At 39.0% G+C, this 27,403-nt stretch overlaps 1 protein-coding gene across 3 annotated transcripts in view; it reads left to right on the plus strand.

Annotated features, from left to right (window-relative positions):
* The window catches only part of ZFAND3 (zinc finger AN1-type containing 3), a 314,815-nt gene that overhangs the window by 48,523 nt on the left and 238,889 nt on the right, over positions 1–27,403 (plus strand). The window lies entirely within an intron of this gene.

Consider the following 27,403-nt stretch of genomic DNA (forward strand, 5'->3'; position numbering starts at 1 on the left):
TAGAATGAGGGCTTTAGAATATTTTAATCTACATTATGTCCATTTTTAAAAGTTGTATTTCTCATGGAACTTGTGCTTTTCATATTAGTTGTCAAATTTATTGGTATATGGTTGTTCATTGTACTTACTATTCGGTTAACATAGGTAAAGTCTTTAGTGATAGTGCCTCTTTCATTTCTGATATTGGTAAATAGATGTTCATCAGTTTTGCTAATCTTTTTGAAAAAATTCTAATCTTCTTTTATTTTCTTTGCTTTTCAGCTATGCTGGTTTTTGCTCCTTTTTTCTCTTTGCTGTTTTTCTACTTTCTTGGGAGTGTTTCTTAAATTTGGGCGTTTAAAAGTATAACTTTTTCTCACAGTACTGCTTTAGCAACATTCCACAGTTTTGGTATATTGTATTTTTATTTTGAGTTGGGTCAGAGTATTTTCTAATTTCACTTGTGTCTTTTTTTAAATCCATAGATTATTCAGAAATGTGCTGGAATTGATGAATATACATTTTGTAGTTGTTGAGTATAGTGTTCTATAAATGTCAGTTAGTTCAAGGTTATTGGTAGTGTTTTTGGACTTTTTGTATTATTGGTTTTGTTTATCAGTTGCTGAGAGGAGTGTTAAAATCTTCAACTGTGGATTTGTCTTTCTGTTATTTAAATTCTGCAGGTTTTTACTTTATATATTTTGAAATCTTAGTATTAGGCTCATATATGTTTATTATTGTCATTTTTCCCCCTGATGAATTGACCTTTTTATCTTTATGAAATGTCCCTCTTTTCTCTGGTAATAAAGTTCACTTTCCTCTGAAAGGAATGTAGCCACTTGAGCCTTATGTTTTTTTACTTACTTGGCTTATCCTTTTAGCATCCTTTTACTTTCAGCTTTTCTGATCCTTAGTATTTAAAGTATGTCTTTTGTAGACAGCATGCATTTAGTTCTTGTTTTTAAAAATGCATTTGTTCAGAATCTGCCTCTTAACTGGAGCGCTTATACCATTAACATTTAATGTAGTCGCTGATATGATTGGGTTTAGGTCTACTGTTTCAATATTTGTTTTATTTGTTCCAACTCTTTCATTCCTTTCTTTATCTTTCCCAGTTTCTTGAACATTTTTAGAATTTTACTTTAGTTCATTGGCTTGTTTGCTGTGTCTTTATTTTCTGGAGGTATAATTCACATAGCAATACAATACACATCACTGATTTCAAGTTTAATGCAGTGTTTTTTTTAGTATATTCACAGGTTTGTACAGCTATTACCACACTTCAATTCTAGGACAATTTTGCTACCCCTAAGAGAAATGATGTACTTGTTAACAGTCGCTCCCCGTTTCCACCCACCCCCTTGCCCTCACTCTAAGCAACTACTAATCTTAATCCTGTCTGTAGATTTTGCCATTCCTACCTTTTCATATAAATGGAATTATAAAGTATATGGTCTTTTACATCTGGCTGCTTTCCCTTAGCAGAACATTTGCAAGATTCACCCATGCTGTGTGCTAGTACTTATTCCTTTTTGTTGAAGAATTTTGTCCATTATGTGGTTTATGCTACTTTCTATTTATCATAGATCAGTTTATTTTTTTGGCTGTTATAAGTAATGCTTCTTTGACCATTTGAATAGAAGTTTTGTGTGGATGTGTGTGGCTTCTTGAGGAATTGCCAAATTCCTTTCCAAACTGGCCATATCATTGTTCATTTCAGGCAGCAGTGTGTGATGGTTCCAGTTTTTCTGCATCGTTATCAGCATTTGATATTATCTGCTTTTATGATTATAACCGTCATAGTAGCTATCTCATTGTGTTTTGTTTGCTAATGGCTACGGAGTACGTCAAGGCTGTATATTGTCACCCTGCTTATTTAACTTCTATGCAGAGTACATCATGAGAAACGCTGGACTGGAAGAAACACAAGCTGGAATCAAGATTGCTGGGAGAAATATCAATAACCTCAGATATGCAGATGACACCACCCTTATGGCAGAAAGTGAAGAGGAACTCAAAAGCCTCTTGATGAAAGTGAAAGAGGAGAGTGAAAAAGTTGGCCTAAAGCTCAACATTCAGAAAACGAAGATCATGGCATCTGGTCCCATCACTTCATGGGAAATAGATGGGGGAGACAGTGGAAACAGTGTCAGACTTTATCTTTTGGGGCTCCAAAATCGCTGCAGATGGTGATTGCAGCCATGAAATTAAAAGACGCTTACTCCTTGGAAGAAAAGTTATGAACAACCTAGATAGTATATTCAAAAGCAGAGACATTACTTTGCCGACTAAGGTCCGTCTAGTCAAGGCTATGGTTTTTCCAGTGGTCGTGTATGGATGTGAGAGTTGGACTGTGAAGAAAGCTGAGCGCCGAAGAATTGATGCGTTTGAACTGTGGTGTTGGAGAAGACTCTTGAGAGTCCCTTGGACTACAAGGAGATCCAACCAGTCCATTCTGAAGAAGATCAGTCCTGGGATTTCTTTGGAAGGCCTGATGCTAAAGCTGAAACTCCAATACTTTGGCCACCTCATGCGAAAAGTTGACTCATTGGAAAAGACTCTGATGCTGGGAGGGATTGGGGACAGGAGGAGAAGGGGACGACAGAGGATGAGATGGCTGGATGGCATCACTGACTTGATGAATGTGAGTCTGAGTGAACTCCGGGAGTTAGTGATGGACAGGGAGGCCTGGCATGCTGCGATTCATGGGGTCGAAAAGAGTCGGACATGACTGAGCAACTGAACTGAACCTAATGATGTTGAACATCTTTTCACTTGCTTATTGGCCATTTGTATATCTTTTGGAGGAATGTCTGTTCTTTACACATCTTAAAATTGTATTATTTGCCTTATTATTGAGTTGTAAGACTTTCTTGTATGTTCTGGATAAAAGTACCTTTGCAGATATATGATTTCCAAAAAAATTTTTTTTAATCATGTGAGTTGTCTTTTCACTGTATTGATTGTATGCAACATAAAAGTCTTAAGTTTTGATGGACTAATTTATCTTTTGCTTGTGCTATTTGGTGTCGTATTTAAGAAACCATTGCTTAATCCATGGTCATAGGATTTGTACCTAAGTTTTCTTCTGAGAATTTTATTAAATTTTTAATTCATATTTAGGTCTATGATTAATATTTTTGGGTTTTGTGTATGGTTTTTTATGTTTATTGAGATGATCATATGGGTTTTAGTCCTCTATTGTATTAACATGGTATATTATGTTCATTGATTTTAAGTGTTAAAACTTGGCTGTCCTTGGATAAATCTCAGTTTGTCAGAGTGTGAATGCTTTTTTTGTGTATTTGGTTTGTATTTTGTTGAAGATTTTTATGTTTGTAGTCATAGGAATACTGGGCTGTAGTTTTTTTTGTGTGTGTGTGTATGTGATGTCTTTATCTGATTTTGGCTCAGGGTAATGCTGCCTCAGTGTAAGTTGGGCTATGTTCCCACTTCACAGAGAAAAGTCTGTGAAGAATTGGTCTTAATTTTCCTTTAAATGTTCAGTAGAAGTCGCCAGTGAGGCAGTCAGGGCCTGGCTTTTCTTTTTGGGAAAGAATTGAATCTTTTCCCTGTAGATCTATTCAGATTTTCTGTTTTTTCTTGAGATGGTTTTGGTAGTTTGTTTCTTTCTAGGAATTTGTTCATTTCATCTAAATTACCTACCTTGTTGGCATAGGTTTTTCTAAGTTACTATTCCTTTATGATCAGTTTTATTTCTGAAAGGTGGGCAGTGATGTCTCCCTTTCATTCCTGATTTTAGTACTTGATTTTTCCTCTCTTCTTGGTCAGTTTAGGAAACGACATTAAAAAATATTTTCAAGGTATCACCTTTCATTTTTTCTTCCCCCCTCTCTTTTTCTTCTTCATTGGTTTTTGCTCTGATCTTAACTTTTTTTCCCTTTTACTTGCTTTGGGCCTCATTTTGTTTGCTGCTCTTTTCTAGAGTTTAGGATGAAAGATTAGATTATAGAATTGACATTTTTAAAAAAAGTTGTAGTTAGTTACAGATACCAGTTTCCTAATGGATTTGCTCTAGCTGTATCCCAGAAGCTTTAATATGTTAGGTTTTCATTTTCATTGTTCTCAAAAATATTCTAAATTTCCTTCATTAATTCTTTGACCCATTAGTTATTAGTTGTAAGCTACTTAATATATTAAAAAGTCACATGATTTAGGAAATTAAGAGAAAATAATCTTACGTTTACCCACAGAGTTACCATTTCTTGTGTTTTTCATTTCTTTTTGAAGATTAGAGATTCTGTCTTGTATCATTTGCCTTCTGCTTAGTGAACTTCCTTTAGCATTTGTTCTTGGTCTGCTGGTGATGCATTCTCTTTGTTTTTCCCTAATATTTTTATTTTGTCTTCATTCTGGAGGATACTTCTGCTGAATATAGAATTCTGGGTTGTCAGATATTTTATCCTTTTAGCATTTAAAAGATCCTTCCACTGTCTTTTGGCCTCCACTTTTTTTTGTTTTTTGGTCAGCAGTAATTCATATTTTTGTGATTTATCATTTTTCTTTGGCTATTTTAATACGTTTTATTTTTGCTTGCTGACAGATATGTTTACATATTTTCTTTGTATTCTCTCTGCTTGTGGTTCATTGAACTCCCAGAATCTATAAATTTCCATCTTATACTCCATTTGGGAAATTTTCAGCCATTATGTTTTCAGATACTGTTTTTGCCCATTCTTTCTCTCTTCTGATTACAGAAGTCAAGTTATGCCTGTTGCATAGATAACTGTTCACTTTTCTTGTTGCTTTTTCCTCTCTATTCATATTGGGTAAATGCTGTTGATTCTTAAGTGTGTTGACTATTCTGTCTTTAGTCTGTATCCGATGAATGTTTGCATTTCAGATATTTTATTTTTCATTCTAAAATTTACATTTTTTTGAAATAGTTTCTTCCTCTATTAGGTTTCCTATTTGTTGTGAGCATATCTTCCTCTTTAATTCTTATTCATGGTCATAGTAGCTGCCTTTAAAATTCTTGTCTAACGTGTAGTGTTGTGTTAGTTGCTCAGTCTTATCCAACTCTTTGCAATCCCGTAGACTGTAGCCCGCCAGGCTCCTTTGTCCATGGGATTCTCCAGGCAAGAATCCTGGAGTGGATTGCCATTACCTCAGTGTTTATCACAGCACTGTTTACAATAGCTAGGGCATGGAAGCAGCCTAGATTCCCATCAGCAGGTGCATGGATAAGGAGGTTGTGGTACATATATACAATGGAATATTACTCGGCTATAAAGAAGAACTTACTTGAGTCAGTTCTAATGAGGTGGATGAAACTGGAGCCTATTATACAGAGTGAAGTAAGTCAGAAAGAGAAACACCAGTACAGTATATTAATGTGTATATATGGTAATTATGGTAAGAATGGTAATTATGATCCTATACGCAAGACAGCAAAAGAGACACAGATGTAAAGAACAGACCTTTGGACTATGTCAGAGAAGGTGAGGGTGGGATGATTTGAGAGAATGGCTTTGAAACATGTATATTACCGTATGTAAAATAGATGGCCAGTGCAAGTTCGATGCATGAAGCAGGGCACTCAAAGCTGGTGCTCTGGGACAACCCAGAGGATGAGGGGCTTCAGGGTGGAGGAACACATGTACACCTGTGAGTGATACATGTCAGTGTATGGCAGAACTACCATACTATTGTAGAGAAATCGTTCTCCAATTAAATAAATTAAAAGAATTCTTGTCTATAAAGGAAATGACCTCAGATTGGAGTAGACTAATGGTACATGACAGTTAAAGGCCATGTGGGTTCTTGGGTTAGATGCTAGGTCCAAAAAGAACATTAGTGGATTGATTGACAGAATGCTCATAACGTTTGTAAATGAATAGTTTTGTGGTAGCTCAGATGGTAAAGAATCTGCCTGCAATGCAGGAGAGCCAGGTTTGATCCCTGGGTTGGGCAGATCCCCTGGAGAAAGAAATGACAACCCACTCCAGTATTCTTTCTTGGAGAATTCCATGGACAGAGGAGCCTGATGAGCTATAGTCCACGGGGTCGCAAAGAGTTGGACAGGACTAATCAAGTAACACATATTAGTTTGCTGCTTGCTGCAGTTGTGGAAGGGCTTCCCTGGTGGCTCAGATGGTAAAGAATCCTCCTGCAGTGTGGGAGACCTGGGCTTGGTCCCTGGGTGGGGAAGATCCCTTGGAGGAGGCCATGGCAACTCATCCCAGTGTTCTTGCCTGGAGAATCCCCATGGACAGAGGAGCCTGGCAGGCTACAGTCCATGGGATCGTGAAGAGTTGGACGTGACTGAGCGACTCAGCACAGCATAGCACATAACTGTATAAGGGTTATGTAAGATGTTAGCACTATAACCGTTGGTAAAGGTAGTTTAAACAATTCTTCTTTACTAATTATAGTATGCATGTTATGTTGGTGTTGGTCTCCATTGGCTGTCTTCTGTGGAGCATGTTTCCCTCTTTGAATTGTAGTAATTGGGAATTGCATCCTGGACATTCCCAATTCATTGTAGAAATTCTCAATCCTTTTTGTACCTCCAAAGAATATTGCTTCTGCTTTAGTAGAATGGCGTTGAACTACAAATTATCCACATTGTGGTTGACAGTTTAGCTCTGTATTCAGTTTCTAGTCTTATCTGGGATGTTTGTAGTCTGTTCCTTACATACATATTTCAGGGTTCAGTCAGAGATAATATGTTTATATAAGAAACATATATCACCAGGTTGATATGTAGGCTCCGGACCTCTCCCTTTGTGGTTTTTCTCCTTTCCTTGATTTCACCGTCAGTTTCTACCTGCTGGGGTCACTCTGGGCTCTATCCTCTGGTTCTTCATTCCAGTGAAGGCACTGGAGGCACTTTTTATATTTTGTCCAGAGTTTATAGTTATCTTCGGGAGAGTTAGTCCACTGGGAGCACGTTTAGTTCCAGCAATCTTAGGAAGCAGCTTCGAAATTGGAACCTAAGTTTTTGGTTAACCATTTTCTTGAGGTATGATATATCATACAACACAGTGTACCAGTCATAACTCTACAGCCCAGTATGCCTTTACGAATCGGACATGACTTAACAGAGCAAAATAGAACATTCCCATCACCTTTGAAGTCCCTTTCGTGCCTTTCTTCCCAACCATTCCCACCTGCCTCTCCTAAGTAGCCACTCCTGGGAATTCCTGGGTTGTTCAGTAGTTAGAACTGGCACATCCACTGCTGGAACCTGGGTTCGATCCCTGGTCGGGGAAGTTAAGATTTTGCAAGCTATGTGGCACAGCCAAAAAATGTTATTCATATATCTTGCTTTTTGTCATAATGTTTGTTATTTTATTCCATGTTATGTGTAGGAGTAAATTCATTCTCACTGCTGCAAAGTATTTCATTGTGTGAATATGATAATTCATTTATCCCTTCAACTATTAATGGGCACTTGGGGGAGGGGAGTTCAGGATGGGGAACATACGTACACCCATGGCTGATTCATGTCAGTGTATGGCAAAAACCACTACAATACTGTAAAGTAATTAGCCTCCAATTAAAATAAATTTAAAAAATGGGCTTTTGTATTATTTCCATTTTGGGCCTATTTCAAAAAAGTGATACTTGATTCTTTTTATATGTCTTTTACAGTTCTATTAGATGGTAGCAAGTAATTGAATTATCGGATCATAGGGTATGTGACCTTTTTGTTCAACTATAGTAGATTGTTGTTGTTCAGTTGCTTAAGTCATGTCTGACTCTGTGACCCCATGGACTGCAGCACCCCAGGCTCCCCTGTCCTTCACTATCTCCCGGAATTTGCTCAGCTTCATGTCCATTGAGTCAGTGATGCTATCTAATCATCTCATCCTTTGCTGCCAAACAGTTGATTATAGCAGTAGTACGTAATTAATTTTTTTGAATGAATGAATATTAGGAAGTTTTAGCTTTTATGAAATTGAAACTAAACTGTAGACACAATTTATTATTCTTTCCTGTGCTAGCCCCCCTAGTATTTGAACGATAAATTGGTAGTTTGATAATAAAAGGCAGATACAACCTTAATTAATATATAACACTTGTTTGCTTGCTCAGTCTTAACTGAGTTTTAGTGGGATCATTTATGTAGTTATGCTTCTTGGGTCTGTTATTGACAGTCATATTGAGGTTATTTTATTTAGTCATATGTATCTAATTTTATTAGTTACATAAATCTGCTAACATTGATGGATTTCTCAGGTTCATGGTACAGGAATATGTAAGTTATTGCCCTTAAAATTGTTTGTTACAGCTTGTGTGTGGTAAAATTTTATAACCTTTATATGTTTATATTTTACAGCTTACAGAAGTACATACACTTATCCATCACTTAATCTGTACATAGTAGCCTTGGAAAGTGGGTGTGACGTAACTAATTTTTGGAAAAACAGGAAAGTGAAGAGCAGCTGAGAGAAAGATGGAAAATGATAGCATCTTGATCTTGGGTGCGTCTACACTGTACGATGGGATGCTTTGTGCCACAAAAGTTATCTCAGATTGGGAAACTTTCTAGAAAGGGCTGGAGAGTAAATATTTTAGTTCATATACTCTCTGTTGCAGATACTCAACTCTGCCATTTCAGTGCAAAGGCAGTTGTAGGCAGTGTTTAAGTGAAGAAGTGTGAATGTGTTCCAGTGAAACACTGAAATGTGACATTGTATAAGTTTAACATGTTGCAGAATAACGTTCTTACCCTCCCCAAATGCTTGAAATGAAAAAGAAAAAAACAAAACACCAAACCATTTGTACTGGTCTGCTAGGGCTGCTGTAACAAATTACCAGAAACTGGATGGCTTAGACAACAGAACTTGGCTGTCTCAGGGTGCTGGAGGTATTGGCAGATTAGGTGTTTTGGGATGTTTTCAGGGTGAGGGGAGGGTCTGTTCTGGCCTGTCTCCTTGGCTTGTAGATGGTTCTCTCCCCCTGTGCCACTTCACATCCTCCCAGGTCCACTGGGTTAGGGCCCACCTTTATGACCTCACTTTAACTCCATTACCTCTGTGAAGGCCCTCTACCCAAGTAAGATCACAGTCTGAGATATTGGAGGTTAAGATTTCAATGTATCTTTTCTTGGGGGGGGGGGGTGATACAATTCAATTTATGACATCATTCTTAGTTGTGGGTCATTATAAGATAAATGATGGGCTGAACTTGGCCAACTTGCTGCCCTGTTGGTCCTTGGCTTATCTGCTTGGGGCAGAGTTTTTACCTGTGGGATTTTCCAGCCTATCTTTGGGTGAGATGGCTAATCTAGTGAACTCACGTTACTAGAGAACAGTCATCAGTTTCATCTTTGAATATGAAGAACAGCAGTTTATAGTGATATACTGGAGTATGGGATTATATCTCCTAGACATATGTAGAGTTCAGGGTCAAATAATCATTTTAGTATTTTTAATTTTAGAAGGAATAAATCCTGTCCCTGCCCCTGTCCCCTGCTTCTCCTTTGGAGATGTTCCTGTGAGGTGGTTCAGAGCTATAATGTAGTAGACTGTGGCTTAGAGCATTTGAAATAGTTGCTTTGTACTTTTTAATGGCTTTTGTAAACATTTGATAAGAATTTTAAACATAAACTCAGGTTTAATATGTCAGTTACCACTAATGCATTAATTGCTGCATTTACGTTGTCATTTTTGTGTGGATCTTGTCATCTGTGTTTAAAGCCCATCCCTTATGGCTCAGCTGGTAAAGAATGCGCCTGCTGTGTAGGAGAACTGGGTTCGATCCTTGGGTTGGGAAGATCCCCTGGAGAAGGGAAAGGCTCCCCACTCCAGTATTCCGGCCTGGAGGATCCCATGGACTGTATAGTTCATGGGGGCGCAGAGTCGGACATGACTGTGCGACCTTCACCTTCAGGGCTCTGAGGGTGGCCTGTTTAAAATAAAAACCGATCCGTTATCATTAGCAATTTAAGTGTTTGAGTCAGTATTTTCTTGATTGCTGTCTGTATAGTCTTGTTTGTATAGTATTTTAATATCAGTCTATGGTCCTTATAATCCTTGATTTCAGTGTATGTTCATTTTTAGTGTTTTTTTTTTTAACAGTAGTTAACTTTATAGTATGTGAAGGCTTTACATTTGAACTTAGAAAATATTTTTACCTTAGAAGACTTTTTATATTCATGTTCTTTGTAACATGTCATTTGAAGAGGTTTTTTATTTCTTGAATATTTGGAAATTTGCTGCTTTAGCATGTGTAACCTAATGGGAAAAGGTGAGATGGGAGATAAAGGAAATTGATTGTTTTAAATTGGGTTAATATAAAGATGGGGAAGGCACAGCAGAAACGAAATCAGTTCAGGTTATCAGTTATCCGGATTTTGTTTTCATTTCCCTTAGAGCTTTTAGAATCCTCTGGGTGCTGATTTGTTTCTTCCTTTAACTTTAGTAGATATACCATTCTTTATTATTTCTTGGTATAAGCTATTAAGTAGAGTTGCTAGTAACTCCTGAGTAGGTGAGGGACTTCTTGTCTATGTCTCAGTGGTATGAGAAGGCATCTCTGTCAGTATTACGGCAGAACAAGTAGCTCTAGAAACGTGTTTATTATTATTTTTAGTTTCTAAAAGATTTGTTTATTTGGGTGCTCTGGGTCTTTGTTGCTGCATGCGGGCTTTCTCCAGTTGCAGCGAGCAGGGGCTACTCTTTGTTGGGGTGTGCGGGCTTCTCGTAGTGGTGGAACATGAGCTCTAGAAGTGTGGACTCAGTAGTTGTGGCTCATAGGCTTAGTTTCCTTGAGGCATGTGGGATCTTCCCAGACTGGGGATGGAACCCATGTTTCCTGCATTGCCAGGATTCTTAACCATTGGATGACCAGGGAAGCCCTAGAAAGGTTTTATTTATTTTTTAAAGTTTATGTTTAATTGAAGGATAATTGCTTTCCAATATTGCTTTGGTTTCTGCTATACATCAGCATGAGTTAGTCATAGGTAAACATATGTCCCCTTCCTCTTGAACCTCCCTCCCACCTCCCACCACTTCCCACCCCTCTAGGTTGTTACCTAGAAAGGTTTTAAAATAGACACTTCTCTGTTGTGGTGATAAGCTATGGAAGAAAATACAGAAGAGGAAGGGTCTTATCCCTGTTGTATGTCAAAGACTATATTTTTAGAATATGTTATTGTAACAGTTCTTATATTTGTTTAATGCACGGTAAAACAGTGTGGTTCTTTTGAGGCGGTAAGTAGATAGTTAATTTTATCTCTCATCTTAACCTCTGCTGCTGCTGCTAAGTTGCTTCAGTCGTGTCCAACTCAGTGTGACCCCATAGATGGCAGCCCACCAGGCTCCCCCGTCCCTGGGGTTCTCCAGGCAAGAACACTGGAGTGGGTTGCCATTTCCTTCTCCAATGCGTGAAAGTGAAAAGTGAAAGTGAAGTCGCTCAGTCGTGTCTGACCCTTAGTGACCCCATGGACTGCAGCCTGCCAGGCTCCTCCGTCCATGGGATTTTCCAGGCAAGAGTACTGGAGTGGGGTGCCATTTCCTTCTCCCATATTAACCTCTAAAGGTCTGTAAAAAACAATGGTCAGTTACAATGTGTGCCTGTTTAAGATAGAGGCAAAGGGCATTCTGGAGTGTGATAGAGAAATGAGCCTCTTATGCACATATTCATGCAAAAATATTATTGTGGTAGAGTGCCATCTCCTTTGGCCTGGAATGGAGTGGTCGTTGAATGATCTTTTGGGCTTATTTCTGAGGTTAAAATGCACACGCATATAAATTGGCTTATTGAAGTAGGTTACTGTGGATATTTAGTTATTTATGCATATTTATTAAATTCCTTTTCTTTGAAGAAATTCCTGCTTCATTGTGGAAACTCTTGAAATGTGCTAATTAATTCTGTGCCTGCAGCAATCATATCCTTGAATGACACATGGATCTTGGGTTTTAATGTTGTATATTTATGCAAACACTTCATGCATGTGGAAGGAAGGTGGAGAGTTTTGTATAGGTGTTCAATGGTATATATATTTTAATGACGTTTTTGACAGTATGTCATCCTTTCTCCAGTGGGAATAAATACAGTGATGAGTTTTATTGTTTATCCTGAGCATGGACAAATCATATCGATTCTCATTTGGAAGCATTGCTTCATTGATGTTTTTCCCATGCTTGTGGAGGTAAAAATTTTTAGTGTAATGCTCTCATTTAGTATTTAATATGAGTCCCAGATTGCCGTGGGAATTGATTATTTCCTTTGTTTCTAGTTGTGTAGATATTTTTTGAGGCTGAGAGAAGTAAAGGAAGCAACTTCAAGCTGTTACGTTGGGAGAATTAGTTGAGTTTCTCACAAGTGTTTGTACTGATCTGATTAGTCAGATTTCTTGGATGGCAAGGGAGAGACACTTTATAGTCAGAGGTGGAATGAGAAGTAAAAAGGGGAATTTTCTTCATTCACTGCCTAGGTAGTACTCAGTCCCCATTGTTCCTGATAAGGTTCTTAAAGAGCTAGGAAAGGGTTTCATTTTTGCTTCAGGACAGCTAGTTGCTCCAAGTAACTGTTTCTCAGTCCGTTGAAGTAATCCTACAAACAAGGTTTGATTGTATTGATTTAACATTGTGAGTAGAGCAGACATCCTTGCTGGTCACAGTTGGGGTCAGGAACTTGGAAGGGAAACCCCTCACATCCAACCCTTTTGTGGTTGACTATCAGCCTAAGTAAACATGCTGTTCTTCATTCAACCTCATGATCTGTGTAATTGCTGGCCTTATTTTCCTAGCAAACAGCGCCTTGGAGTGGGGATTGGATAGAATGACAGAGAGGATGGGTTGGGACCATCTTGCTCAGATTGTCTTTATTTGAGGTAGGATGCTTCACAGATCTTTGGTCCAGCAAGAACAGGTTTCTGCTCTCTTAATTTTCATTTCCGGATGTGAAAGTGGTTTTTTTAGGGGTTGTATGGGAGATGGAAATTTAGAAAGTAGGGAGGATTAAATGGAACCATCTTTATTTGATACCCTCATGGATTTGCATACTAGAGTTAATTATTTCTTGTGGATATTCAGTGCAGCTTTTTCTGTCTGTAATCAGCAAATATGTACGTATCTCCCTGTATCAGAACGCCCAACTAAATGGATTAACTGCATAATCAAAGGTAGTTAAATACGTGGGTCTGGAACTTTGTTTTGCCTGTATTTAGCAAGTATTTTAAGAGTATTTAGCTGACTGAATGAAGTGGGTAAATAAACGTGCTTTTTGTCTAAATACGGATAGTAGTAAATTCATTATTGGTAGGTGATATCTTGTATATAATAGATCCTTTTGAATCTGAGTTTGAGTAGGAAAAACTAAATAACACTTGTTACCAGATATATTTGATTTAATTCTTTGAACTAATTTTAAACTATACCTCAAAGATACCTCAACGATGTTGATTTGGAATTTTTTGAGGGAGTTGTATAACAGGCTGTGCATGGGTACAGACCATTAGTGCTGGCTCCTGACTGTATTATAAGGATTAAAAGCAAACCTTTGCATGTGATGTTTTGTATATTTGGCTTAAAAAAACCCAGAAGCTTTTAGAGGTTGTGAGATATGGGTCGTTGTTGTTCGGGTAAGAGTTAGGTCAATAAAGCATTTACCAACATGAAATGTTTTTTTCCTCCCTCTTTCTTGGTATTAACAGAAAGGTGAATGGACAAAATAGCTATTAAAGGATTTAATTTAAAAAAATGTAGCAGCAAAACCACACACTCTGGCTGTCCATGTTACTTTAAGCTTCGTATTTCAAAACTACATTCAAGCTTTAGATATAAACTCTCCAGTAGCTGAGTGGTATTAACCAGTGCTTTTCTTCTTTGCTTTATCCTATTGTGTCAGCAGGGGTGCTGCAGCAGTTCTTTTTGATCTAAAAACAACTTTGTTCTGGAACTCAAAAAGAAAAATGTCCTAATCTGCTGCTAAAATTTTACCTGACAGAGAGGTCAGTCAGACAGTGGAATAACTTGCTGAGGGAGTTCAGAGAGAATCTTTCACTGGAGATATTCCAGAGTTGACTAGAATGAGCCACTTGGAACTGAAGATCAAGCTGGAAAAATCCTCCAGGATGTGATAACTCCTCTGAACTAAAATTTTTAAAGGAATTAAAAGCATCTGTATTATAAGTTTTGAGAAAATATTGCCGAAAATAATTTTTTCAGAATTTAGTTTTTCAGGTATGTTTTAAGTTCTGCAAACATCTTTCATAGAAGATATATTCATTAATGGAAGATATTTTTAAAAAGGTATATAGTTTTAGATCATAAGTCGCTGTTTCATCTTGAATGCTTTTAGAAGTTCCTGATTAGATCCACTACTTTTGTGGACTCGTGTGTCATGAGAGGCAGCCTGCAGGGGTGAGCTGGGATTACGAGGGCTGAATTATCACAGAGCTGGGCGGTGGCTGGCCAGACGGCCAGCGTCATCCTTAATGTCTGTAGAGTGATGCTAGAGATCTGGATTTGGTTGCTTGTTGTATCTCTCTGCTTAGGCCAGCAGCAGGTGCCAGGAGGGAGGCTGTTAGCTCTGGGGCAGGCTAGATCTTTTCCTCCTCCACAGGTTCCCTGTTCACTAATATGAAAGGAAAACAGCTGGGCTGCTGGGGTTTTGCTGTTGTCCAATCTCCTTAGCCAAAAGGTACCCACGATAGAGGGTTTTGAACATAGCGATGACCCCTAAGGGGTAAAAACAAGAATTTTAAGTCTTTTGAATTTTCATTGAGATTTTGTTCCTGGTTTCTTAGGGTTTGAAAGAAGAGATTCTGTGTTGAGAGAGCAAGGACTGTAGGGGTGGGGATTGAGACAGGGGTGGGTTGAAGACGGTGTTTAGAATTTCAACAGATGTAGGTTAAAAAAATTACTCCTCTGGATGCTGCTGTATGGTTATGGAAGTTCAGAAATGTCCCTGGGTAAACTACATTAACACTTTAGGTCATTGGGGCACAAGTGGTGTATGTCAGTACAGTTTTGTTCTTTTTACTTCCTAATAGCCAATTTAATTTCACTGGTGATGCAGTAGAAATGTGCCCAGTGTTAATTTTCCAGGTTCTCTAAAGCATGGCTAGTGCAAAGATAGTGTCCTTTTCAGTGATAAGTCAGTTGTGTGTTTAGGTCACTGAACATGGGGCTGGGAGGTGGGTATTTTAATGTAGGGCCAGTGTTAACGAAAGTGTTCCTCCTTGTGTTTCCTCTGAAATAGAAAGGAACAACCATGAACTTAGGTTAATAACACTGAATTAGTTAAAAATGTTAAAAGCTGTTTGTACTAGCAGTGGTTTCTTATTTCCTCTTGTTATGTAATGGCCAAATTAAGCATTTAACCATAGACTCTTCAGATTCTGTTCACTGAGAGGCAGTGATCAAGTCAGATACTTGATACAGCCCTCTCAATCTATTCCTGTCCCTTTGCCCAAGGAGGGGATACTTATTAAGGTTCAGTTCAGTTCAGTCACTCAGTTGTGTCTGACTCTTTGCGACCCCATGAATCGCAGCACGCCAGGCCTTCCTGTCCATCACTAACTCCCGGAGTTCTTCCAAACTCATGTGCATCGAGTCGGTGATGCCATCCAGCCATCTCATCCTCTCGTCCCCTTCTCCTCCTGCCCCCAATCCCTCCCAGCATCAGGGTCTTTTCCAGTGAGTCAACTCTACGCCTAAGAATGAAGTGGTAGCCAAAGTACTGGAGTTTCAGACTCAGCGTCAGTCCTTCCAATGAACACCCAGGACTGGTTTCCTTTAGGATGGACTAGTTGGATCTCCTTGCAGTCCAGGGGACTCACAAGAGTCTTCTCCAACACCACAGTTCAAACGCATCAATTCTTCGGCACTCAGCTTTCTTCACAGTCCAGCTCTCACATCCATACATGACCACTGGAAAAACCATAGCCTTGACTAGACGGATCTTTGTTGGCAAAGTAATGTCTCTGCTTTTGAATATGCTGTCTAGGTTGGTCATAACTTTCTTTCCGAGGAGTAAGCATCTTTTAACTTCATGGCTGCAATCACCATCTGCAGTGATTTTGGAGCCCCCCAAAATAATGGGTGATTCAGCATCACCCAGCTGAATCCCTTTGTTGCAACTGATGAACCTATGTTTGTATCTCATATATACCCCAAACCCGTAGTTTATGTTAGCGTTCACTCTTGGTGTGGTACTTCCTGTGGGTTTGGACAAATGCAACAACATCTGTCCATCACTATAATATACAGAGTATTTTAATTGCCCTAAAATTTTATGTGCTCTGCCTTTTTATCCCATTCTCTACCTCAGCTCCTGGGAACTCCCCATCCTTTTCTGTCCCATAGTTTTGAGTTTTCTAGAATGTCATATAGTTGGAATCATACAGATTGGAGTCTTTTCAGGTTGGATTGAGCCACCAGGGAAACCCCTTTCACTTCATAGTACTCCTTTAAGGTTTCTCCATGTCTTTTCATGGCATGATAACTCATTTCTTTTTAGTTCTGAACAAAATTGAATTGTTTGAGATGTTGAAAAAATGTCTTACAAAAGTCTAAAGAATATGCTGAAATTCAGCCTTGAGTACCACAAGCAAACTAGATAACAAACTGATGCTGGGTTTTAATTGAGGAGTAATATGATATTAGACTGGTCCCCTAAGCATTTCTGGGCCTCTCTTCATTCCTTCCACAAGGAAGTCTAAGGTCAAATTTAGACTTGACCTGTTTGAGTACAAGCCTAGTTGCGTTGATAGGCTGAATTCTGAAACAGTTCATATTGGGCAGGACTAGTGATTGCTGAAATTGGAGGAAACTTTTCATTATCGTAGCATGGAGTGAAGCTGAAAGTGTTAGTCGCCCAGTCGTGTCTGAATCCTTGTGACCTCATGGACTGTAGCCCGCGAGGGTTCTCTGTCTGTGGAAGTTTCTAGGCAGGAATACTGGAGTGGATTGCCATTCCCTTCTCCAGGGGATCTTCCCGACTTAGGGGTTGAACCTTGTCTCAGCATTGCAGGTGGATTCTTTACTGTCTGAGCCACCAGGAACTCATAGCATGGCAAGGACCCACCATTCCACACTGATCTCTTGAGCAAATGTTTGCTCAGTTAACGAGTTTACCTTGGCCTGGTATTTGTTCATATGAATATCCATGTATGTGCTGCAAGTAATTCCTTGTTATAGCAGTTATAATCAAGAAGCTATTGGCCTTCCTTAGATTATGCTTCTATTCTTTTATTTGGTAATTTATTATATCATTGAAAATTATAAAGCATAGAGAAAGTTTTAATGAAGTAGGAAGTGTGGTGACGTGGTGAAACGAGCCCCTTTTATTTTTCTTTTAGGCTTCAGTCTTAGGTGTAGATTTTGTTCTTGGATTTGAAAGCAGTGAAACTGCAGAGTAATGGAAGTAATTCTCTTGTAAAAAATGTGCATCAGAGCTACTTCATAGTTTAAAAGAAATGCATTTATTGTTCTTGTCATGTGTTAATCTGTATTAAATATGTCATCATCATGACTTTCTTCTTTAAAATAAAAATCATTAGTACTTTGTACCAACTAAAGCATTTGCTGAATATCAGGATTATTAAAAGAAATAATCTATCTTTTAAACAAGTTAACCTCAGTGTATATTATGAGACAGTCACAACCAAATTGGAGTGTATGGTGTTGGGAATCAACTTGTGGTAAAAAGGAAAAAAAACCCTTAAATTGTACTCTCTGATGAAAGAATCTTGTCTGTGGTTTAGACTCCCTCCCAATTTAATAACATTAAAAGCCTTAAATAGAACTGTGCATGCTATTCTATGTGTTTTGCAATATCAGTAAATAACTTAGATTTGCCAGTTTTATGCACAATTACGACATATATAAAGCTGACTTTTGACAGTTTTGCGGTTTCCTGCTCTTACAGAGTCTTCACATGTTGCTCCTAGCTGTGCATGTTTATCTCCCCGCTGCTCCTGCCATTGCTGTGATGTGCTTCATATGTGCCTGATGCGTGTGAGATCTTTATTCTAACCTTTTTCTACAAGATAAATACTCACTTCTATGTGGATTACACCCCCACCCTTGGAGTGGGGAAAAGTATCTTGTTGATAGTTCAAGTCCAAGGCAATTTGAATGTACAGTTGTGATTTAGTTTTGTTTCTGTGTAGATTGGTATCTATTTGGTACTAGGTGCAGATTCCATAGTTTTTGCCAAAAATATGGTTGCCTTGTTTAGTATTTAAGCATTTAATCATTGAGTTAATCTAAGACTGTTAAGATGTTTGTTAATATACCCATAATTTCAGGACAAGCTCTATTAGCTATTGATTACAGAATCTGGCATATTTTTTGAGAAATTAATATATAGCCTTTTGAAAAAAAATGGCCTTGACAAAAGCATTGTAAAGTCATACCATCTCATGTACAGTTGGGCTTTTCTTTGGGTTGAGAGTTCTACTTTTATATTCTCTTATCATTTTTGACTTTCCTAAGAGGCATTCACAGACTCGCCTTCCTGTGTGTTTTCCAGTGTGTGCATTGTGTGCTCATTCACCCAGTCATGTCAGATTCTTTTGCAACCCCATGGACTGTATGTAGCTCACCAGGCTTCTCTGCCTATGGAATTTTCCAGGCAAGAATGCTGGAGTCGGGTGCCATTTCCTACCCCAGAGGATCTTCCAGAGCCAGGGACTGAACCATCTCTTCTGTCTCCTGCATTGGCAGACGGATTCTTTATCACTAGTGCCACCTGAGAAACCCCTTTTCCTGGTTTGTTAAACAGAAGAAGACTGTAGGGTGGAACCATAAGTTATTTTCTTAATGGTGTTACATCTTCCTGGTGTAACTAGTTTCCTAAGTCTCCAGCTATAAATTTTTCATATGTGTGGTACAGCCTTTTTATCTCAGAGTATGTATGATTAAAATTTTTTGTAGATTGTGATTTGCAAAAGTTGTAGTAGAGGAGTAAAAAAAAGTTTTCCATTGTGCATTAACTTTTTTTTAAAGCAAGACTGACTGGCAAGTTTGAATGTCACATAGCTCAGTCTCTGAACCTGTAATTGATCAGCTCAGCTGAGCTCTGGACTAGTTTAATGAAGTCAGATAATATTATATTCTAAAGAGAATTAACATCTGAAATGTAGCTGCATAATTACGGCATCAGTAGGAATGCATAATGATTCAATCATTTATGCTTTATTCTTTTAGAGATTAGTTTTTTCATGTCATTTGGATTGTATGTGCATTGAATTTTCTTACGTGACTTCCCTTTTGCACAGTGCTTCTAGGATTCTTAGAAATTATGATTAGATGAGAGACCAAAGTGCTATTCTCCAGATCATGTTCATTTCTGTTTTTGTTCAATTTTACTTGCTAAGTTTTATTTGCAGAAAGGTTGCTTTTAAAATGAAGTGATGGGACCAGATGCCATGATCCTAGTTTTCTGAATGTTGAGTTTTAAGCCAACTTTTTCACTCTCCTCTTTCACTTTCATCAAGAGGCTCTTTAGTTCTTCACTTTCTGCCATGAGTGTGGTGTCATCTGCATATCTCAGGTTATTGATATTTCTCCCGGCAATCTTGATTCCAGCTTGTACTTCATCCAGTCCAGCGTTTCTCCTGATGTACTCTGCATAGAAGTCAAATACACAGGGTGACAATATACAGCCTTGACGCACTCCTTCATGGCATCACTTCACATCACATCACTTCATGGCAAATAGATAGGGAAACAATGGAAACAGTGACAGACTTTATTTTTTTGGGCTCCAGAATCACAGCAGATGGTGACTGCAGCCATGAAATTAAAAGATGCTTGCTCCTTGAAAGAAAAGTTATGACCAGCCTAGATCAGCCCTGGGATTTCTTTGGAAGGAATGATGCTAAAGCTGAAACTCCAGTACTTTGGCCACCTCATGTGAAGAGTTGACTCATTGGAAAAGACTCTGATGCTGGGAGGGATTGGGGGCAGGAGGAGAAGGGGACGACAGAGGATGAGATGGCTGGATGGCATCACTGACTCGATGGACGTGAGTCTGAGTGAACTCCGGGAGTTGGTGGTGGACAGGGAGGCCTGGCGTGCTGCAGTTCATGGGGTCGCGAAGAGTCGGACACAACTGAGCGACTGAACTGAACTGAGACAGCATATTGAAAAGCAGAGACATTGCTTTGCCAGCAAAGGTCCATCTAGTCAAAGCAATGGTTTTTTCCAGTAGTCATGTATGGATGTGAAAGTTGGACTATAAAGAAAGCTGAGCACTGAAGAGTTGATGCTTTTGAACTGTGGTGCTGGAGAAGATTCTTGAGAGTCCCTTGAACTGCAAGGAGATCCAACCAGTCTATCCTAAAGGAGATCAGTCCTGAATATTCATTGGAAGGACTTATGTTGAAGTTGAAACTCCAATACTTTGGCCACCTGATGGGAAGAACTGACTCACTTGAAAAGACCCTGATGCTGGGAAAGATTGAAGGCAGGAGAAGGGGACGATGAGATGGTCGGATGGCATCACCGACTCAATGCAGATGAGTTTGAGTGAACTCCGGGAGCTGATGATGGACAGGGAAGCCTGCTGTGCTGCAGTCCATGGGTCGCAAAGAGTTGGACACACTGAGCCACTGAACTGCTTTTAAAATGTGTGAGAATATAAGAGGACTTATATAGACTACTTTCTCTTGGATAATGCTAAGTCCCCCAATGTTTTTGGCCCCTAGGGACTTAATACCCCAAAGAAATGACTTAAAGAAATGTTTTTCCACTGTGTGATGGGCCAGTTTTTTTTTTTCCTTCAAAATTTCAATTTATTGCAGAGCTATATTTCATAAAATAAAATTGGGAGAATTAAAATTGCTAAAAAGTTTCTGAAAGCTTGCTCTCAACTTCTGTACTTTTCTCATTGTGGGCTAGTAACACACACTTTGTAGGCTGACGGTAGTCTGTGGACCACCCTTTGAGTAGTGGGCTTAAACTGCGCAGACCTTTGTTATTTCACTTAAGCCGTCGGGAGTCAGTGGTTCCAGGGTAGAGTCAGCAGCTCTGCAGTGTGCTTATCCTAACCACTACGATTATAAAATGCCTACTGTGGCTGCAAGTATCCCTCTTCACGTGAAGACATTTGAAGAAGCAACGAAAGAGGAAGAGAAAAAAGGAATTTCTCCTTCTTCTCTTTTATATAATTAGAGAATAAAGCTTTTCCAAGTTAACTCCTCTGCCACCTCCCACCTCCAGAAACTTCCTTTATGTCTCATTTGCCAGAACTGAGTTACATAGCCGCCTCTACACCAGTTGTTGGCAGAGAGGAGCAGTGGATGCCGTACAGTCCTAGACCAGTCTTGATTTTCTCCCCTGGTGCCATGGCTGGGGCCACAGGGGGAAAAAAGCGGATTTTGTGAGTTATGAGGAGGGAGGTATGATTGGGTATGCTACTAGTAGTATCTGCCACTCTGAGGAGAGAGAGGTCAGCGTGAGAGTCAGGCATGGAATTTAATAGCTTACTTCTTGTATTATAGTTAACAAAGGCATAGGAAGGTGAGAGGAAAATAATAAATGCCTCTGAGACCCAGTGTCCTTGATACTGGGTTATGGGGCCCTCTTGGTGAGTCTGGAATTCGCTATGGGCATTGCTGCTGTAAAATACTTAACCGCTGCCTAGAGTGTATTTTATTTGAGTATGATTCAGTAACCAACAAGACTTGAAAAAATATAAAATATATTCTTGTTTGTTGATCTAACCTTTATTGTATAATTATTTTTATATTTCAAGTATATATTTCATTTTTAGAAACTCCACAGTATATATTTTAAGCAGTGATTTATTTTGCTGATTCTTTTTTTTTTCTGATTACTTGTGGAGTTGTGTTAGAAAAGTGAAAAGATTTGGCATGTTAACACATGTTCCATTCATCATCCTTAGGATGCCTCTCATGATACTTAACTTGAACAGCCAGGCTTTGTAGTTTGTCACGTTACTGCTTGCATTTAGCGCTCATTCTTATTTTTAGATAAGACAGAAACAGGAAATTTTAAAAAATACCATGCACCTGCTAGCTGTAGCTGCTCATAATAGCAAGAATCGCTTTAGTTCCTTCTGTATTCTTGTCCCAGCTGAACACATACAAGCTTTGCTTTTCTGGAGTCATAATAATTAGTAATTTTGAGTGAGAAATTTGCGTATATGATTTTTGAATGTGTTCCCAGTTAACAGGTGTTTAATGAATATGTTCTGCCTTTGAAGACCACGGGTCTGAGAGCCGGGAACGCTTGGTTCTCCCTCTGACTCCGTTACTGACTACTTACCTGATGTGCATGCTCTGCCGCTTCATTTGTGTCCGACTCTTTTTGGTCCTGCGGACTGTCGCCTGCCAGGTTCCTCTGTCCCTGCGATCCTGCAGGCACGAATACTGGAGTCGATTGCCATGCCCTCCTTGAGGGGATTTTCCGACTCAGGGACTGAACCCGTGTCTCCTGGTCTCCTGCAGTACAGGTGGATTCTTTACCACTGAGCCACCGGGGACGCCCACTTACATGATGTGAAGAAGGCATTTCCCTAATTTGAGAGATGGTTGCCTTTTCTGTAATACCTATTCTGTTATTCTCTCTCATTGGCCTGTGGTGTGGAATGGATTAGATTATGAATACTCTAATAAAAGATTTCACAAATGTAGTTGACATGTCTTATTATCATTGATAGTTTTATGGAGTAATCGGATAGTTAAAAGGTATCCAAAGCACCAGAAGTATGGCTGAAGGAACACTATCAGATTAATTTAATTTTTGATAATTCGCAAAGCAGTGTCATTTTACCCGTTTAACATATGCATAGTCGTGGTATTCTTGAGTTCTTGATAATCCGAGATTATGAGCATCACCGTATAGAATAGCAGGAGTTATTCTAAATTCAGTTTTTTCTTTGAAACAGTTTAAACTATTTTGATAGTTCCTCCCACCATACAACCTTAAAAGTAACCACCATAATACCTTAAAAGTAAACCTAGGAGTGACTTTAGTCAGATGGCAGAGCATGCAGCTTTGAGCGCTCGTCCCTCTGCAGAAGCACTGAACAGCAAGGAGAAACTGTCAGAGCTTCCTTTGTCAGCATCTGGAGAGCAGTCAGAGAGGGTTACAGTAACCAGGCAGACATTTTCATCTCTGCAAATTAGACTGCGTGTGCTTTAGCGATCACCTCCCTAGCAACCCAACCTTCCCCCTTCCCTGCCAGCCCTCAGCAACCACTAATCTGCTTTCTGTCTCTATAGATTTTCCTCTTCTGGATAGTTCATAGAAATGAAATAAGATGAGGCAGGGTCTTTTGTGACTGGCTTCTTTCATTTCATACACTGTTTACAGAGCCCATCCTATGATGACATGCCTTGATGTTTGCTTTTTGTGGCCAGATATTCCATTTTATGGATATACTGTGTTTTGTTTATCTTCAGCTTTCATTTTTTTCGTGTGTGAAATTAAATGTACGTAGCATGCATGTGTAATACTGTACACCACTGATGGGTACATCTCAGTGAACTGTCACATAGTGAATTCTCGTGTACCCACTGCCCAGAACACAAAATAGGACACTCTGCATCCTAGAGACACTTTGTACCCCAGCTCAAGTCTGACTTTTTTGGTCAGTATTGGGAGATGTATGCTCATTGCTGGGTATAGTTTTAATTCATCCATTTTCATTATTATATTTTATTCCATTCTAAGAGTGTGCCAATATATTCATTCTTTCTGCTGTTGATAGACTTTTGGGTTGTTCACTGTGAACATTTGTGTACATATGTACCTGAGCATATGTTTCTATTGGGTATATAACTTGGAGTGTTTAAGACATAGATTTCTATACTTGTCTATTTTAATAGATGACAAACTTTTTCAGAAGTGTACAGATGAGTTTTTGATTGTTTCACATTCTTGCCAACTTGGTATTGTGTTTAATAATTATCCATGCTCTTGATATTCTCATATTATTATAGTGTTAACTTAAAATTCCTTGATTACTGCATTATTTTTCATATTTTAAAAATATTTTCTTGGCCCTTGTCCCTTTTTCTTTTGGTTTGTCTTTTTCTCATTGATTTATTGGGGTTTGTATACATTATGCATATTAGCACTAAGTTATGTGTGCTACAGATAGTTTTTCTTAATTTGTAGTTTAATTTTTTATTTGGTTGGGTCTTTCAGTGATGAGATGTTCTTAATTTGGATGTATACCAGTGGAGTAATTCTGTATGGTTAGTGCTTTGGGGATTCTGAGAAATCTTCAGAGCTCATGAAAACACTTTTCTTACATTAACCATTTAGGAGCCATGCTGTTTTGCCTTTTATAGTTGAGTTGTAGTCCACCTGAATATAATTTCTATGTATGAAGTGAGGTAGGCATTTCAAGAATCTGTTGCACTGTCTTCCAAAGTGACTGTGCCTTGTTGCGTTCTCACCAGCCCTGATGCTCCGCATCTTGCCAGCATTTGGTGTTGTCAATGTTTAGGATTTTAGCCATTGTAGTGAATATGGTAATGGCATCTTATTGTCACTGTAATTGCATTTCCCTAATTACATATCATGTTCTTGGTGTGTTTTGAATAATAGTTCTTTATCAGATATAGAAATACATATCTTAAATATCAGATATATTAATGTCTTTTGCAAACATTTTCTTTCAGTCTATGGCTCATCTCATTTTTTGGATATTTTTGCATTTTAATATGGGAAAAGGCAAAAAATAAGAATATAATTATAAATCACCTTTGTAATTGTGATGTAGGGTTTCCCAGGTGGCACAGTGTTAAAGAATCTGCCTACCAAGGCAGAAGATGAAAGTGATGTGGGTTTGATCCCTGGATCAGGAAGATCCCCTGGAGTAGGAAATAGCAACCTGCTCTATTAGTCTTGCCTGGAAGATCCCATGGACAGAGGAGCCTGGTGGGCTACAGGCTGTGGGGTTGCAAAGAGTGAGACATGATTGAGCACACGCACACACCCATGATGTAGCTCCAGCAGTTACCAATTGGCATTCAGTTTTATTTAACGTATATCTCTTCAGTTCAGTCTCTCAGTTGAGTCCAACTTTTTGCGACCCCATGGACTGTAGCACACCAGACTTCCCGGTCCATCACCAACTCCCAGAGCTTGCTCAAACTCAGTGTCCATTGAATTGGTGATGCCATCCAACCATCTCATCCTCTGTCATCCCTTTCTCCTCCTGTCTTCAGTCTTTCCTAGCAGTCTTTTCCAGTGAGTCCATTCTTCGCATCGGGTGGCCAGAGGATTGGAGTTTCAGCTTCAGCATCAGTCCTTCCAATGAATATTCAGAACTGATTTCCTTTACGATGGACTGGTTGGATCTCCTTGTGGTCCAAGGGACTCTCAAGAATCTTCTCCAACACCACAGTTCAAAAGCTTCAATTCTTCAGCACCCAGCTTTCTTTATGGTCTAACTCTCACATCCATACATGACTACCAGAAAAACCATAGCTTTGACTAGATGGACCTTTGTCGGCAAAGTAATGTCTCTGCTTTTCAATATGCTGTCTAGGTTGGTCATAGCTTTTCTTCCAAGGAGCAAGCATGTTTTAATTTCATGGCTGCAGTCACCATCTGCAGTGATTTTGGAGCCCAAGAAAATAAAGTCTGTCACTGTTTCCATTGTTTCCCCATCTATTTGCCATGAGTGATGGGATGCCATGATCTTATTTTTTTGAATGTTGAGTTTCAAGCCAACTTTTTCACTCTCCTCTTTCACTTTGATCAAGAGCCTCTTTAGTTCCTCTTTGCTTTCTGCCATAAGGGTGGTGTCATCTGCTTATCTGAGATTATTGATATTTCTCCCAGCAGTCTTGATTCCAGCTTGTGCTTTGTCCAACCTGACATTTCGCATGGTGTACTCTGCATATAAGTTAAATAAGTGGTGACATATACAGCCTTGATGTACTCCTTTCCCTATTTGGAACCAGTCTGTTGTTCCATGTCTGGTTCTAACTGCTGCTTCCTGACCTGCATACAGATTTCTTAGGAGGCAGGTCAGGTGGTCTGTATTCCCATCTCTTGAAGAATTTTCCACAGTTTGTTGTGATCCATACAGTGAAAGACTTTAGCGTAGTCAGGGAAAAGAAGTAGACGTTTTTCTGAAATTCTTTTCCTTTTTCCATGATCCAGTGGATGTTGGCAATTTGATCTCTGGTTCCTCTGCCTTTTCTAAATCTAGCTTGAACATCTGGAAGTTCACGATTCATGTACTGTTGAAGCCTGGCATGGAGAATTTTGAGCATTACTTTGCTAGTGTGTGAGATGAGTGCAATTGTGCAGTAGTTTGAGCATTCTTTGGCATTGCCTTTCTTTGGGATTGGAATGAAAACTGACCTTTTCCAGTCCTGTGGCCACTGCTGCATTTTCCAAATTTACTGGCATATTGAGTGCAGCGCTTTCACAGCATCATCTTTTAGGAGTTGAAATGTCTCAGCTGGAATTCCATCACCTCCACTAGCTTTGTTTGTAGTGATGCTTCCTAAGGCCCACTTGATTTCATATTCCAGCATGTCTGGCTCTAGGTGAGTGATCACATTGTCGTGGTTATCTGGGTCATGAAGATCTTTTTTTGTATAGTTCTTCTGTGTATTCTTGCCACCTCTTCATAATATCTTCTGCTTACCATTTTTGTCCTTTATTGTGCCAGTCTTTGCATGAAATGTTCCCTTGGTATCTCTAATTTTCTTGAAGAGATTTCTAGTCTTTCCCATTCTTGTTGTTTTCCTCTATTTCTTTGCATTGATCACTTAGGAAGGCTATCTTGTTATTTGTTGGAATTCTTCTTTGCCTTTTGCTTGTCTTCTTTTCTCAGCTATTTTTAGACCTCCTCAGACAAACCTTTTGCCTTTCTATTTCTTGGGGATGGTCTTGATCACTGCCTTCTGTACAATGTCATGAACCTCCATCCATAGTTCTTCAAGCACTCTCTCAGATCTAATCCCTGGAATGTGTTTGTCACTTCCACTGTATAGTTGTAAGGGATTTGATTTAGGTCATACCTGAATGGTCTAGTGGTTTCCCCAATTTCTTCAATTTAAGCCTGAATTTGGTAATAAGGAGTTCATGATCTGAGCCACAGTCAGTTCCTGGTCTTATTCTTGCTGACTGTATAGAGCTTCTCCGTCTTTGGCTGCAAAGAATATAATCAGGCTGATTTTGTTCTCGACCATCTGGTGATGTCCATGTGTAGAGTCATCTCTTGTGTTGTTGGAAGAGGATTTTTGCTGTGACCAGGGCATTCTCTTGGCAGAACTCTGTTAGTCTTTGCCCTGTTTCATTTTGTACTCCAACGCCAAACTTGCCTGCTACTACAGTTCACTCTTGACTTCCTACTTAACATTCCAGTCACCTATGATGGAAAGGATATCTTTTTGGGGTGTTAGTTCTAGAAGGTCTTGTAGGTCTTCATAGAACCATTCAACTTCAGCTTCTTTGGCATTAGTGGTTGGGGCATAGACTTGGATTACTGTGATACTGAA

This window comes from Ovis aries, chromosome 20, assembly GCF_016772045.2.
Source record: "Ovis aries strain OAR_USU_Benz2616 breed Rambouillet chromosome 20, ARS-UI_Ramb_v3.0, whole genome shotgun sequence".
NCBI classification, from domain to species: Eukaryota; Metazoa; Chordata; class Mammalia; order Artiodactyla; family Bovidae; genus Ovis; species Ovis aries.